General features: G+C 41.5%; 1 protein-coding gene across 4 annotated transcripts in view; it reads right to left on the reverse strand.

Annotated features, from left to right (window-relative positions):
- Positions 1–13,345, reverse strand: part of SLCO5A1 (solute carrier organic anion transporter family member 5A1) — a 184,603-nt gene that overhangs the window by 95,821 nt on the left and 75,437 nt on the right. The gene's annotated exons all lie outside the window — the stretch shown is intronic.

Genomic DNA, 13,345 nt, shown 5'->3' on the forward strand with positions numbered 1-13,345 from the left:
TGTTCATTCTGTGTATAAGCGGAATTCAGTGAAACAATTACTAACCTCAACTAAAGTGCACAGCTTTCCTTTCTGCTTCTTGAGTTTCTATGCCTGCCTCTTTTGGTTAAAGCAATTCAACCCCCATTCTTGCACACGGTCTTGATGGCACATCCTTTTTGGGGTCCTGTCTTCATGATTCATTGGCAGACAGGTGATCAGCTCAGGCCAATCCAATGCTCTTCACCCTGAAAGACCTTCCCCAGGTGCCCATGTGGCTCACTCAGTTGCTTCTTCTGGATCTCTGCTCAAACACCACTCGGCAGAGAAGCCAGAGCTCTGCCACCTGTCCCCAACACTGTATCATCCTACCTTGCTGGAGCACTCACTAGGGCATGTAATCACCATACAGCACACGTTTGTTTATTTCCTTATCTGTCTCTTCCACTGGAATACCAGGCCAATGAGAGTAAGAACATTTTCTTACTGATGTACTGTCAGTGCCTAAGTGGTACTCAGCGTAAGCACTAAAAAAATACAGGTAATGAATGAACAAAGGGTAAAGACACAGACTCTTGAATGTTTGGTGCAACAATGAAAGTCACTGCTTTTGTTGAAGTTCAGCCTTACAGCAGAACCTTGAAGAGTTATCCACCAGCTCCTGCTCCACAGACACTGGGACTGTCTATCCTTGTGAGCCATCCATAGCCTCCCCTCCTCAGGTGCCCTGATTTAGAGATCTGGTCGCTGTAGCTCTCAGCCAGGGAGCTCTGACTTGCACCTTTGTCAGGCTCTCTACACTTGGGTTTCCTGGGTCCTTGGTGCCTGGATCTGCTGTGTCTTCACTTGAACACGATCTCTAATATATCAGCCTCTGCTTCCAACCTGCTCCCTGCCTCCAACTTCTCACTGCTCATTGTCCATGCCTTTCCCACATTCCTTCTGGCTCAGGACCACCCTCTCAGCCTCCCTTGCTTGGCAGTGAATGCTACTGAAGACTGACGCTGGCAGTGGTTGAGATTATAACAATAATTTGGGTCTGATCTCAGGGGCTAGGGTAGAACCCAGAACTCTGCCACTGGAAAACATTCTGTGTACATGGCTAAAGCCCTCAAATGACTACTAAACCTTGTCTGGGACAATGACAGGAGGCTACCCTCTTGTATATGTATGGCGACATAGCTATGGCAGATAAGAGGGCATGAAAAGCAATCCACAGCTCACTGTGACATCGCAGCGGTGATATAGCTCTCTTCCCCCTTGCATAATACCATGAAAAATGGCCCAAGTATTTCACAGCTGCAGAGCACCATATTTAAAGAAAATAACGCCCTGCTCATTCCTTCCACTCACAAGCATGGGCAGATAAGAAGCCTTTGATGCCGGGTATTTTAAGCAGTGATTTAAAAAAAATTCTTTTAAATGATTCAGTTATTTTGACACAGGCCTGATAGCAAAAGAGCAGCTGCCACAGCAGTCAGGGAATCGTCTATCACCTTGCCAAAGCACCCTGACAGCATCGCAAGTCCCAAGGACAGGAGAAAGGGGCCTAGGTAGAATTCAAGTGCTTTTCCCTCACTATCACAGTGAGAAATAGGTGGTTTAAGTTCACAGTCTTCCTTTAGAAATATTTTAAGCCATTTGAAAATTATTTAAGAAATAATGCATTCCCTAAAGGGAATATATAAGTATATGCAGAAGTGCCCATTGCACTTCCATGGCTTGGAAGGGGGAGTGTTTAACAAGCTGTGATTTTAAAACATCAAATTGGAGTCCAGCATTGTGGCACATTGGGTTAAGCTGCCTCCTGCAATGCCAGCATCCCATATGGGCACTGGTTCAAGGCCTGACTATTCCACTTCCGAACCAGCTCCCTGCCAATGGCCTAGGAAAGGAAGCAGAAGATGGCCAAAGTACTACGGTCCCTGCCTCCTGTCTTGGAGACCCAGATGGTGCTTCTGGTTTCTGCAAGACTCAGACACCACTGTTGTGCCATTTGGGGAGTGAACCAGCAAACAGAAGATACTGCTTTTCTCTCTCTCACTCTCACTCTGTCTCTGCCCTTCAAATAAATGAATAATATTTAAAAGAAAAAAGAAGCATCAAAGTGGCCCCTGTGAGTGACCACTACTATCTGTAAAATTAATCAGATCCTCAGGATTGATCACAAAGATAGCTATCATAAAGTCATAGGCCAAATTTTTTAAATTATATTTTGGTATATGAGAAGAAGTTTTTATTAAAGCACATCTCAAATATGTTGCATGACATTTGCTTCAGTAATTGTAGTCCCTGACACCATGTTGGAGATCCAGCTTGAGTTCCAGGTTCTTGGCTTGAGCCTGGCCCAGCCCTGGCTATTGTGGACATCTGGGGAGTGAACCAGCAGATGGAAAATATCTCTCTCTCTTGGGCCGGCGCCGCGGCTCACTAGGCTAATCCTCCGCCTAGCGGCGCCGGCACACCGGGTTCTAGTCCCGGTTGGGGCGCCGGATTCTGTCCCGGTTGCCCCTCTTCCAGGCCAGCTCTCTGCTGTGGCCCGGGAGTGCAGTGGAGGATGGCCCAGGTGCTTGGGCCCTGCACCCCATGGGAGACCAGGAAAAGCACCTGGCTCCTGGCTCCTGCCATCGGATCAGCGCGGTGCGCCGGCCGCAGCGCGCCGGCCGCGGCGGCCATTGGAGGGTGAACCAACGGCAAAGGAAGACCTTTCTCTCTGTCTCTCTCTCTCACTGTCCACTCTGCCTGTTAAAAAAAATAAAATAAAAAATAAATTTAAAAAAAAAAATCTCTCTCTCTCTTTCTGTCTCTCTTTCTCTCACTCTGCCTTTCAAGTAAGTAGAGTAAATCTAAAAAAAATACATAAATTACTATGCACAGATTTGAAAATTTTATACCAATATAAACTGATCTTTTCACTCTAATTACTACAGAAGAGAAAGTCCCTGAGAAGATAAGGAGATCAGCAATTAATAAGTGGTAGAGCAAAACTTGAACTTGACTTTATCTGAAGCCAAACTAGCCCTCAAAGAAAGGTGTTAGCACAGTAGCTTATGGACGATGCATGCCCAATGCTATCTTTTAGTAATAATTCTCCCCTCAGCAACAGTAGACTTCAACAGTAGGCTTTGTAATACTTCTCACAGAAATTCTTTATATGAAACCATAGCACATGCAGTCTTCCTGCTTCCCATGGACTGATGAAAAAAAGAAAAAAGACCACATTAAAAGTGTCCTAAAAGGTTTATATTACTTGAATGCCTATAAAATCCAGTGGACAGCCAAGGCCATGCCAGGAACGGTAGGCACATGACATTGTTGCACTCTGCCTCACGTTGCTCTGGACTTGGCTCTATCCTATTGGAATCATACTTCTTCAAGTGCCTAGAAAGCAGAACTGTGTCACACCTGTGCCTGTTTACCTGGAAGGTGCTTTCTGGCAGCGATTTACCTTCCCCAGAGATAAATTTAAACCACCCTTCACAGCTGGTGTGCTCTTCTGAGTCTTTACCATAATCATCGGAGTAAATGTCACACAACATATTTGGGGTACACTTTTCAGATAATGTACATTCCCTTCCTCCTATGGCAGACAAACAGTGATGAAAATCTCAAAAATGAGCTCCTTTTTAATTTAAATTGTTTTTAAATGCTTCCAATGGTTCCAAAAATATTTTTAGATTTTCAGCTATTATAAGACTGATTTCTTTACTAGAAGAGACGCATTGCTTCCTATCACTAAAGTTTTGCAACATTTTTGTATTTGGGAGACACATGCTTGGTTCCAGATAAAGCCAAGTTCAAGTTTGGCTCTACCACTTATTAACTGCTGATCTCCTTAACTTCTCAGAGACTTTCTCTTCTGTAAATGATAGTAATGATAATATTTTTTCATAAAATTATTAATGTTGAATGGCATAAATGATGCATGCTATGGTCATTAACAAATAGGTTAGGATATAATGTTACTTCAGCATGAATTATACTTCAACTGAAATGTTGCCTTTTGTTTGCATCTCATAGGTCAATTCTTCTAGAAATTGACAAGCCTAGCAAAATCGGCTCTACAAATGAATTTACTTTTTATACAAATAGTCTTTCCTTTTAAATTTATAATTTTTGTTCTATATAGATAACCTACTACAACACATTCATAAACAGTTTTGAATTACGTATCTAAAAAATTGACCCATACCTATGTGATTTCTGTAGCTTAGATAATTTTTTTTTTGGACAGGCAGAGTAGACAGTGAGAGAGAGAGACAGAGAGAAAGGTCTTCCTTTTGCTGTTGGTTCACCCTCCAATGGCCACCGCGGCCGGCGCGCCGTGCTGATCCGATGGCAGGAACCAGGTACTTATCCTGGTCTCCCATGGGGTGCAGGGCCCAAGCACTTGGGCCATCCTCCACTGCACTCCCTGGCCACAGCAGAGAGCTGGCCTGGAAGAGGGGCAACTGGGACAGAATGCGGCGCCCTGACTGGGACTAGAACCCAGTGTGCCGGCGCCGCAAGGCGGAGGATTAGCCTAGTGAGCGCGGCAAACAACCTAAGATATGAGAATTAAAAGAAGTAATGTAATGTACAAACATCTAGCTGATACTTGGAACAAGGTAAATGTTCAATAAATGGTCACCGTCATTTATTACAAGAGCCAGCAAACTATGTCTTTGATTAGACTTTATGGGTCACACCATCTCTGGTGCAACTACTTGGCTCTGCTGTTATAGAATGAAAGCAATCACATCCAGGACATAAGCAAATTTGTGTAGCTATGTTCCAATAAAACCAACCAGATCTGGTTCATAGTGTCAACTTTTGATTTGTTAGAATAGTTTGGCCTGCAAGAAGTCATCATGAAGTATTAGGCAGATCAGTTGGGAGGGCCGGCGCCGCGGCTCACTAGGCTAATCCTCCGCCTAGCAGCGCCGGCACACTGGGTTCTAGTCCCAGTCGGGGCACCGGATTCTATCCCGGTTGCCCCTCTTCCAGGCCAGCTCTCTGCTGTGGCCAGGCAGTGCAGTGGAGGATGGCCCAGGTGCTTGGGCCCTGCACCCCATGGGAGACCAGGAAAAGCACCTGGATCCTGGCTCCTGCCATCGGATCAGCGCAGCGCGCTGGCGGCGGCGGCCATTGGAGGGTGAACCAACGGCAAAAGGAAGACCTTTCTCTCTGTCTCTCTCTCTCTCACTGTCCACTCTGCCACTCTGCCTGTCAAAAAAAAAGAAAAAAAAGAAAAGTTGGGAGAATGCTGTATGTCCATTCCTCAAAGATTTACTGATGCTCATTACATGTCCTGGTGCTACTCAGTGTCCCTGTAGGTTGAGCTATACATATACAAGGGGATTCAAAATCCTCATGTGAAAATGGAGTTAAAAGATAAAGCAGAGGTAGTCATTTGGTCTGACAGCTAAGGTGCCAGTTAAGATGCCTGCATCCTACATCAGAGTTCCTGGGTTCAAGTCCAGGCTCCACTCCTGAGTCCAGCTTCCTGATTTTGCAAACCCTGGAAGGCAGCAGATGATGTGCCAAATCATTGGGTTCCTGTCAACCATATGGGAAACCTGTACTGAGTTCCCAGCTCAGGGCTTCAGCCTGGCCCAGTCCCAGTCATTGCAGGCATTTGAGGAGTTAACCAGTAGAAAAGTATGCATTTTCTGCCCCCACCAAATTAAAGAAAAAAGGTAAAGCACATTTTCCATGAACTTTATAAAGCCCCCTCATAAGAGCAAATAAAACAAGTCCATTAGCCTGCAAAGGTTTACTTGAAGTTCTAAAATATATATTTATCCTACATTTACACAAAGATGACTTTTCATGGCTAGAATATTAGTAGCTGAAAGAGACAAAGACAGTATTCCAGAAGATGTGTCTTTTAAAATTATTTTGCTAATCTTAATTTATATTCAATTAGAAATACCTAAAAATATGGAAAGTTATAAAGAAAACACCAAAAAAACCCATTGGAATTTTAATACACCGAACCAATAACTTTTCATACCTGAGCACATTCCCTTCTAGCCCTTCCTTTTTAAGGACATTGGGGAAGCATAATTTATATACCACAAAATCCACCCACTCTAAGCGTATGGTTCAGTAACTTTAGTAAATGTACACCACTGGGTGATGATCACCAGAATCCACTTTTACAACACTGATCCATTCTTTTTCCTGAAGCAAATTTGCTGTAAGCAATTTGCAAAGTTCTCTCTCACACATAACACACACACACAGGTACACGTACACACCCAGTAAGCCATCACTACAATCAACAAGGGGAACACACCCTTTTTGCTTCTTTGTGATCTTCCCCCTCTGCCCCAGGTCATCACTGACCCATGCTTTTATTACTGAAGATTAGTTTACATTTTCCAAAATGTCATAAATTGAATCATCTAACGTGTACTCTTTTATGTCTGCTTTGTATCATTCAATATAATTATTTTGAGATTTGTCTGTGCTTTAGAATGTATCAATAATTCATTCCTGGTGCCATCGTTGTGGTATACCTGATAAAGCCACCTCTTGCGATGTGGGCATCCTATGTGAGCGCCAGTTAAAGTTCCAGCTGCTCTACTTCCAGTTCAGCTCCCTGCTAATGGCCTGGGAAAGCAGTGAATGATATCCCAGTACTTAGGCCTCTGCCACCCACATGGGAGACCTGGAAGAAGCTCCTGGCTCCTGACTTCAGCTTGGCCCAGCCTTGGACACTGCAAACATCTGGAAGTGAATCAGCAGATAAAAGACCTCTGTGTGTGTGTGTGTGTTTCTCCCTCTCACTCTGTAGCTCTGACTTCCAAATAAGTAAATCTTTAAAAAATAATAATAATAATTCATTCCTTTGTATTGCAAAGTAGTATTTCATTGTATGAATATACAGCTTGCTTATCCATTCAAACCCAGTAGACATTTGTAATTGTGTGTTTCTAGTTTCTGTTATGTGGGTGGGTATTTGGCACAGTGGTTAAATCGCTGCCTGAGATGCCTACATCCCATATTGGCGTCCCTGGGTTAAAGTCTTGGCTCTGCCTCCGATTCAGGTTCATGCTAATGTGCACCCTAGGGTACAGAAGTTGATGGCTCAAGTAATTGGGTCACTGCCACTCACTTGGGAGACCTGGATTGAGATCTGACTACCAGCTTCTTCCTGGATGTTGTGGTCATTTGGTGAGTGAATCAGTGGATGGAAGAACTCTCTCTCTCTCTCTCTCTCTCTCTCTCTCTTTCCAACTGCTTTCTCCTAGAAATGTTATAGTCTTAGGTCTTTAATGCACATTTTATATAACTATAGTATTTATATAATAATATAACACTTATATAAATATGTATATATTAATTGTGTATCCACTTTGAGACAATTTCACATATGGATTTATAGTGGTTTCAGTACAGTTTGTTGGAAAGATTATCCCTTTTCCTGTGAATGACTCTGTACCTCTGTCAGTTAACAAAAAGAAAGATGATATGGTTTTACCAAGCGAATATGGTTAAGCTTTTTATGACTCCTGTATCACACGACACTGTAACTGATAGTAAATACTCATGTGGAAACAAGTAGTATACAGTCTACTTCCATATGAAGGAAATGTGGCAAATGACCAGTCTTACACCATATATTTTGTTTAAAATTTTTAAATGTAAAGTCCATTGTCCTAGGGGAAGTTATGATGCTACTCAATATTCACTTGGTTCCTAAGAACACAGACCAGGCATAGGATATCCACATAGGTCTCCATCAGGGACCAGCTCTGTGATCAGAGATTAGATTAAGTTACTTAATCCTACTGGACAGGCTTCCACATCTATAAATAGGTGGTCATAACATTTCCCCTCCCAAAAGTTAGTGAGGGCACTCAACAAGATAATGCATCTAAAGCCCTTAACACTCACTAAGAGCTCAATATCAACTATAACAAGTATCATACTATTACTCCAGTTAATATATCTGACTCTGCAGCTAAAATCACAATTCTGAGATAACACAGGACTTGAAAGTATTTTCACAACCGCCAAAGGATGGTGATGAAGTTTTATTCAGCATGATTTTAGTGTTAAGTATATGTTATTGTTTCCAAAGTCTTTAAATATGAAATTTGAAAATCTAGATGTCAGAGATCCAGAATATCCATGTACCGAAACTACTGTATCCGTAATCATTGATCAATCAGTGGTTCATTATTGAAATCATATGAAATGCATTGTATTAGATATTATAAGTGATAAAGAGGGTATGTGACCTATGTGGAGAATGAAATGCACATGAAAGGATTCCTGAGATGAATACATCATTATATATTTGTCCAAATTCATGAAATACACACCAAGAGTGAATGCTACTGTAAACCATAAACTCTGAGTTATAAGTAGGTGTTAGTATAGGTTCTTCAATGATAAAAAATGTACCTCTCTGATGGGGCATATTGATAATGGGAGGGACTATATATGTTTGGAAGCAGAGAATACATAGGAAATTCTTTTGCCTTACAATTTTTCTCTGAACCTAAAATACTAGAAAATAAAGTCTGTGTTTAAGAAAAAAGCAAGACCCTAATTTGCAAAAAAAAAAAAAATACAAAACATGTACCTGACAAAAGACTCATGTCCAGACTCTCTAAAGAATCCTGTCATGTCAGGAATAAGATTAAAAAGCTCATCCTGAAATGGACAAAAACATCAAACAGTCATTTTACCAAAAAAGGTATTGAGTGACAAAATAACCCATGAAAAGATGCCTAACATCATTAATCATTAGACATATGCAAATTAAAGCAGTGAAAAGCTACTATAACTAGAATGGCTAAAATTAAAAAGAATAGTCATACTCAGTAATGGTAAGGATGTGGAGCAACTAGAAGCCTCAGACACTGCTGGGGGAGTGGCACAGACACCAACAAAGCTGTAGCTTCTTTTTAAGTTAAACATACATTTACCATATGACTGAGAAATTGCATTCTCATTTTACCCAGGAAATATTAAAATAAATATTCACATACCTAGTAAGGGAGGATGTTCAGAGCAGTAACTAAGTCATACTTGGGATGCTTATATCCTATATCAGAGTGCCAGGGTCCAAGTCCAGTCTACTCCACTTCTGATACAATTTCCTCTAATGCACACCCCAGGAGGCAGTAATGATGGGTCCCTGCCACCCATGTGAGAGATTTAGATTGAGTTCTGGGTTCCTGGTTTCAGCCTGGTCTAGCTTTAGCTGTTGTGGGCTTTTGCGGCATGTACCCATGGATGAAAGTTTCTCTCTCTCTCTCTCTCTCTCTCTCTCTCTCTCTCTCTCTCCCCCCTCTCCTCTCCTCTCCTCTCCTCTCCTCTCCTCTCCTCTCCTCTCCTCTCTCCTCTCCTTTCTTCTCTCTCTCTCTCTCACTCTCTCTCTCCCCCCTCTCCTCTCCTCTCCTCTCTCCTCTCCTTTCTTCTCTCTCTCTCTCTCACTCTCTCTCTCCCCCCTCTCCTCTCCTCTCCTCTCTCCTCTCCTTTCTTCTCTCTCTCTCTCTCTCTCTCTCCTTTCCTCCCTCCTTCCTACCCTCCCTCCTTCCCTCCCTCTTTTTCAAGTAAAAATAAATAAATAAAAATGTCTTTTAAAGGGAGATATCTCAGTTGCCAGCACTGTGGCACAGTGGGTTAAAGCCCTGGCCTGCAGCACAGGCATCCCACATGGGTGCCAGTTCAAGTCTCAGCTGCTCCAGAGCAGTAGAGGATGGCCCAAGTCCTTGAGCCCCCGCACCCACATGGGAGACCCACAAGAAGCTCCTGGTTCCTGGCTTCAGATCAGCTCAGCTCCAGCCATTACAGCCATATGGGGAATGAAACATGGAAGACCTCTCTCTGTCTCTGTCTCTACCTCTCTCTGTAACTCTTTCAAATAAATAAAATAAATCTTTTAGGCCCTAAACAGCACTCTGGCCTCAGAATCAACCCTTGGGACATTCGGATCTGGCTAAAAGGCCCATGAGAGTCTCACAGGCATGGAAAGCCAAGACACTGTGGCAAAAACAACCTAAATGAAAGATCTCGGTGAACAAGACCCCAGCAGAAAGAACAGGCCATCAAAGAAGGAGGCACCTTATTCTGAAGGGAGGAAGGAACCTCCACTGTGATATGGCCTTGACTAAATAAGTTCAGAGTTGGTGTACTCAAGGGGCTTCCATAGCCTCGACAGCTCATGGCAAGAGCCTCGGGTGATTACTGACATCATAAAAAAGAGTGGCAATTGTTAAATCAACAACAGGAGTCACTGTGCACATGCTCCCCACGTAGGATCTCTGTCCTTAATGTGTTTGACTATGAGAGTTAACAATAACACTACTAGTCGAACAGTACTCCATATTTTGTGCGGTTGTATGGGTGCAGTCTGTTGAAATCTTTGCTTAGTATATACTAAGTTGATCTTCTGTATATAAAGATAATTAAAAATGAAACATGATGAAGAGTGGGATACGAGAGAGAGTGGGAGATGAGATGGCTGCGTGTGGGAGCGAGGTTGGGGGCGGGGAGCCACAACAATGCAAAAGTTGCACTTTGTAAATTCACATTTATTAAATAAAAAAATAAAATAATCTTTTAAAGAGAGAGAGAGAGACCATCTCAGGGCCTGTACTATATTCCTGGTGGGTTAAGTCTCTGCCTGCAGTACTGGCATCCCATATGGGTGCCTGTTGGTGTCCTGGTTGCTCCACTTCAGATCCATCTCTCTGCTAATGGCCTGGGAAGGCAGTGGAGGATGGCCTGGGTGCTTGGGCCCCTGCACCCATGTGGGAGACCTAGAAGAAGCTCCTGGCTCCTGGCTCCTGGCTTTAGATTGGGCCAGCTCCAGCCACTGTGGCCATTTGGGGAGTTAACCAGTAGATGGAAGATCTCTCTTTCTGTCTCTCCCTCTGTCTGCAACTCTGCCTCTCAAATAAACAAATAAAATTTTTTTAAAAAAAGAGCATCTCAAGTGTTTACCAGGGGCAACGATGGAGCAAAGATGGATTGTACAGTAGCTCAAGCAAACTTTTCAGGGAGAGGGGTGGCGAAAACCTTCTATATCATGATAGTACTGATAATAAGATGACTATACACCAAATTGTGTACTGGAAATTGACAAATTGTATGTTAAACCTTATACCTCAACAAAATTGATGCAAAAATAAAAGATAATTAGTGCTAAATAGTGGTTTCAAAAAAAACTACATGATGACTTAACAAGTGAGAGAAGAGAACTAATACAATGACTCCTGTGTGCTTTTCAAACACAATAGTTAATCCCACCAACAAAACATCTAAAAAAGAAGTTTAATTCATTTGTGCTTTACAGCAGGAGTCTGCCCTTCAACATGCTGAGGAATATCTGTCCAGGTCACAAAACCAGTAGGCAGTAGATTCAAGTCCAGGTCTGTCTGACTCCAAAGTTCAAATACACTACGCCTCATGCCTCCCACACGATTTAAATAAAGCCACAAATGAAACAATACTTTAAATCCAATAGATACCAAAATCAAACCATTAGAAAAATCAAATCACCATTAGGGACCCCTAATGGAAAGATTAATAGCAATTTGTGCAACAGCCAAATAATACATAAGAAATCTCAACACACTAAGTCCTAATCTTTTAAAAAGAAAATCCTGAATTGTTATGGGAGTTACTATAATTTTTAGAGCAAAGCTATCCCAGAGATGTTTTCATTAATTTACTATGATGAATTTTCAAATTTACTCACATATTTTATCAAGTTCTTAAGGACATTTCTAGAGTAATCTCATCACTTATAGAGCATTAATTCTGAGACCTGACCAGAGATAATAGCTATTATGTAATATTTAGCAGTTCAAAATGGGAAGTTAATATACTTCTAAAAATACCAAAGAAACTGGTATATAAAAATGTCAACTGTGATTATCAAAAATTACTTTCAATTGTATCTAATTATGTCTTTCTCTTTTTAAGGTTTTTGAATTTCATATCAGGGGTGGCCTTAAATTATAATATTTAATTAATACCACGCACCAAGATTTCACTAGTATCATGTATCCTTATAGCTCAGTGAATGGAGTTTTAGTGATGCTATCATTAGTAGGAAATCTTAGAAACAAGCATTATTGGCTCTCCCCAAGAAAATGATCTTTTCATGTTCTAGTAAATGTGTGTACAGACACACAAATATTCCCACCACCAACAATAACAATATCAAAAAGATGGAGGCCTAAGATACATATCTGGATCTCCTCACCCCCCAAAAAATTAATCTTTCCTAGAACTATCTGGAAAACTGAGGAAATATTTTATATATACATATACATACATGCATATATATACGTACATATATATATATATGGCTCCACTTCTGATCTAGCTCCCTGCTATTGCACCTGGGAAAGAAGCAGAAGATTATTCAAGCTTTGGGCCCCTGCAGCCACATGGGAGACCCAAACGAAGCTCCTGGCTCCTGGCTTCAGTCTGGCCCAGTCCTAGCAGTTGTGGTCATCTAGGGAAAGAATCAGAGGATGAATGATTCTCTCTCTCTCTCTCTCTCTCTCTCTCTCTCTCCCCCTCTCATTCTCACTCTCGCTCCCTCTATAACTCTTTCAAATAAATAAAATAAATGTTTTTAAAAGAATTTTCCCCATTTTACAAAAATAAAATGATGTTTGATGCTATATACCTAGTAACACTTCTAGTGGAGTCTGCAGTGGTTCCCCAAAGTCAAGTTCACTGATATTTCTTCAATAGAATAATAAATACTCACGCTAAATGTGATTGTTATACTCAGAATTTATCTATGAATTACATGGAATCTGTGCTCTGTATTAATATCACATTAACATGAGAACTGATGAGAATCATATTGTAGTAAATATCATTCATTTACTTTAACTCTCAAAATCTAGTGTGTTAATAAATTCCTTAAAAGTTAAAAAATTTAAGAAATAACCTCCAGTCAGGTCAGGTAAGGAAGTATTATCAAATGAGTTGCAAGACTAAGCTTTGGATTTCAAAGTTCTTAGTGGTATGTAGAAGAAACAGTAAAGAATAGTAGCGGTAGAAAATGTTTATGGAGAAAATGTTCGGCACAACAGTTTACATCACTACTTGGGATGCCTATAACCCATATTGCAGTGCCTGGTTCAACTTCTGGCTCCTCCACTTCAGAACCAGCTTCCTACTAATGTGCATCCTCGGAGGTGGCAGTGATGGTTCAAGTACTTGATTCCTTGCCACTCACATGGGAGATCCAAATGGAATTTCTGGCTTTTGGCTTCAGAGTAGCCTATACTAGCATTTGGGGAGTGAACCAACAGATGGAAGATCTCTCTCTGTCTGTCTTCTTCTCTGTTTTAATCTGTGTATCTGTGTGTATATGTGTGTGTGTGTGTGTGTGTCC

Source organism: Oryctolagus cuniculus, chromosome 6, assembly GCF_051225735.1.
Source record: "Oryctolagus cuniculus isolate XC-2025 breed Fujian yellow rabbit chromosome 6, ASM5122573v1, whole genome shotgun sequence".
In the NCBI taxonomy this organism is placed as follows: domain Eukaryota; kingdom Metazoa; phylum Chordata; class Mammalia; order Lagomorpha; family Leporidae; genus Oryctolagus; species Oryctolagus cuniculus.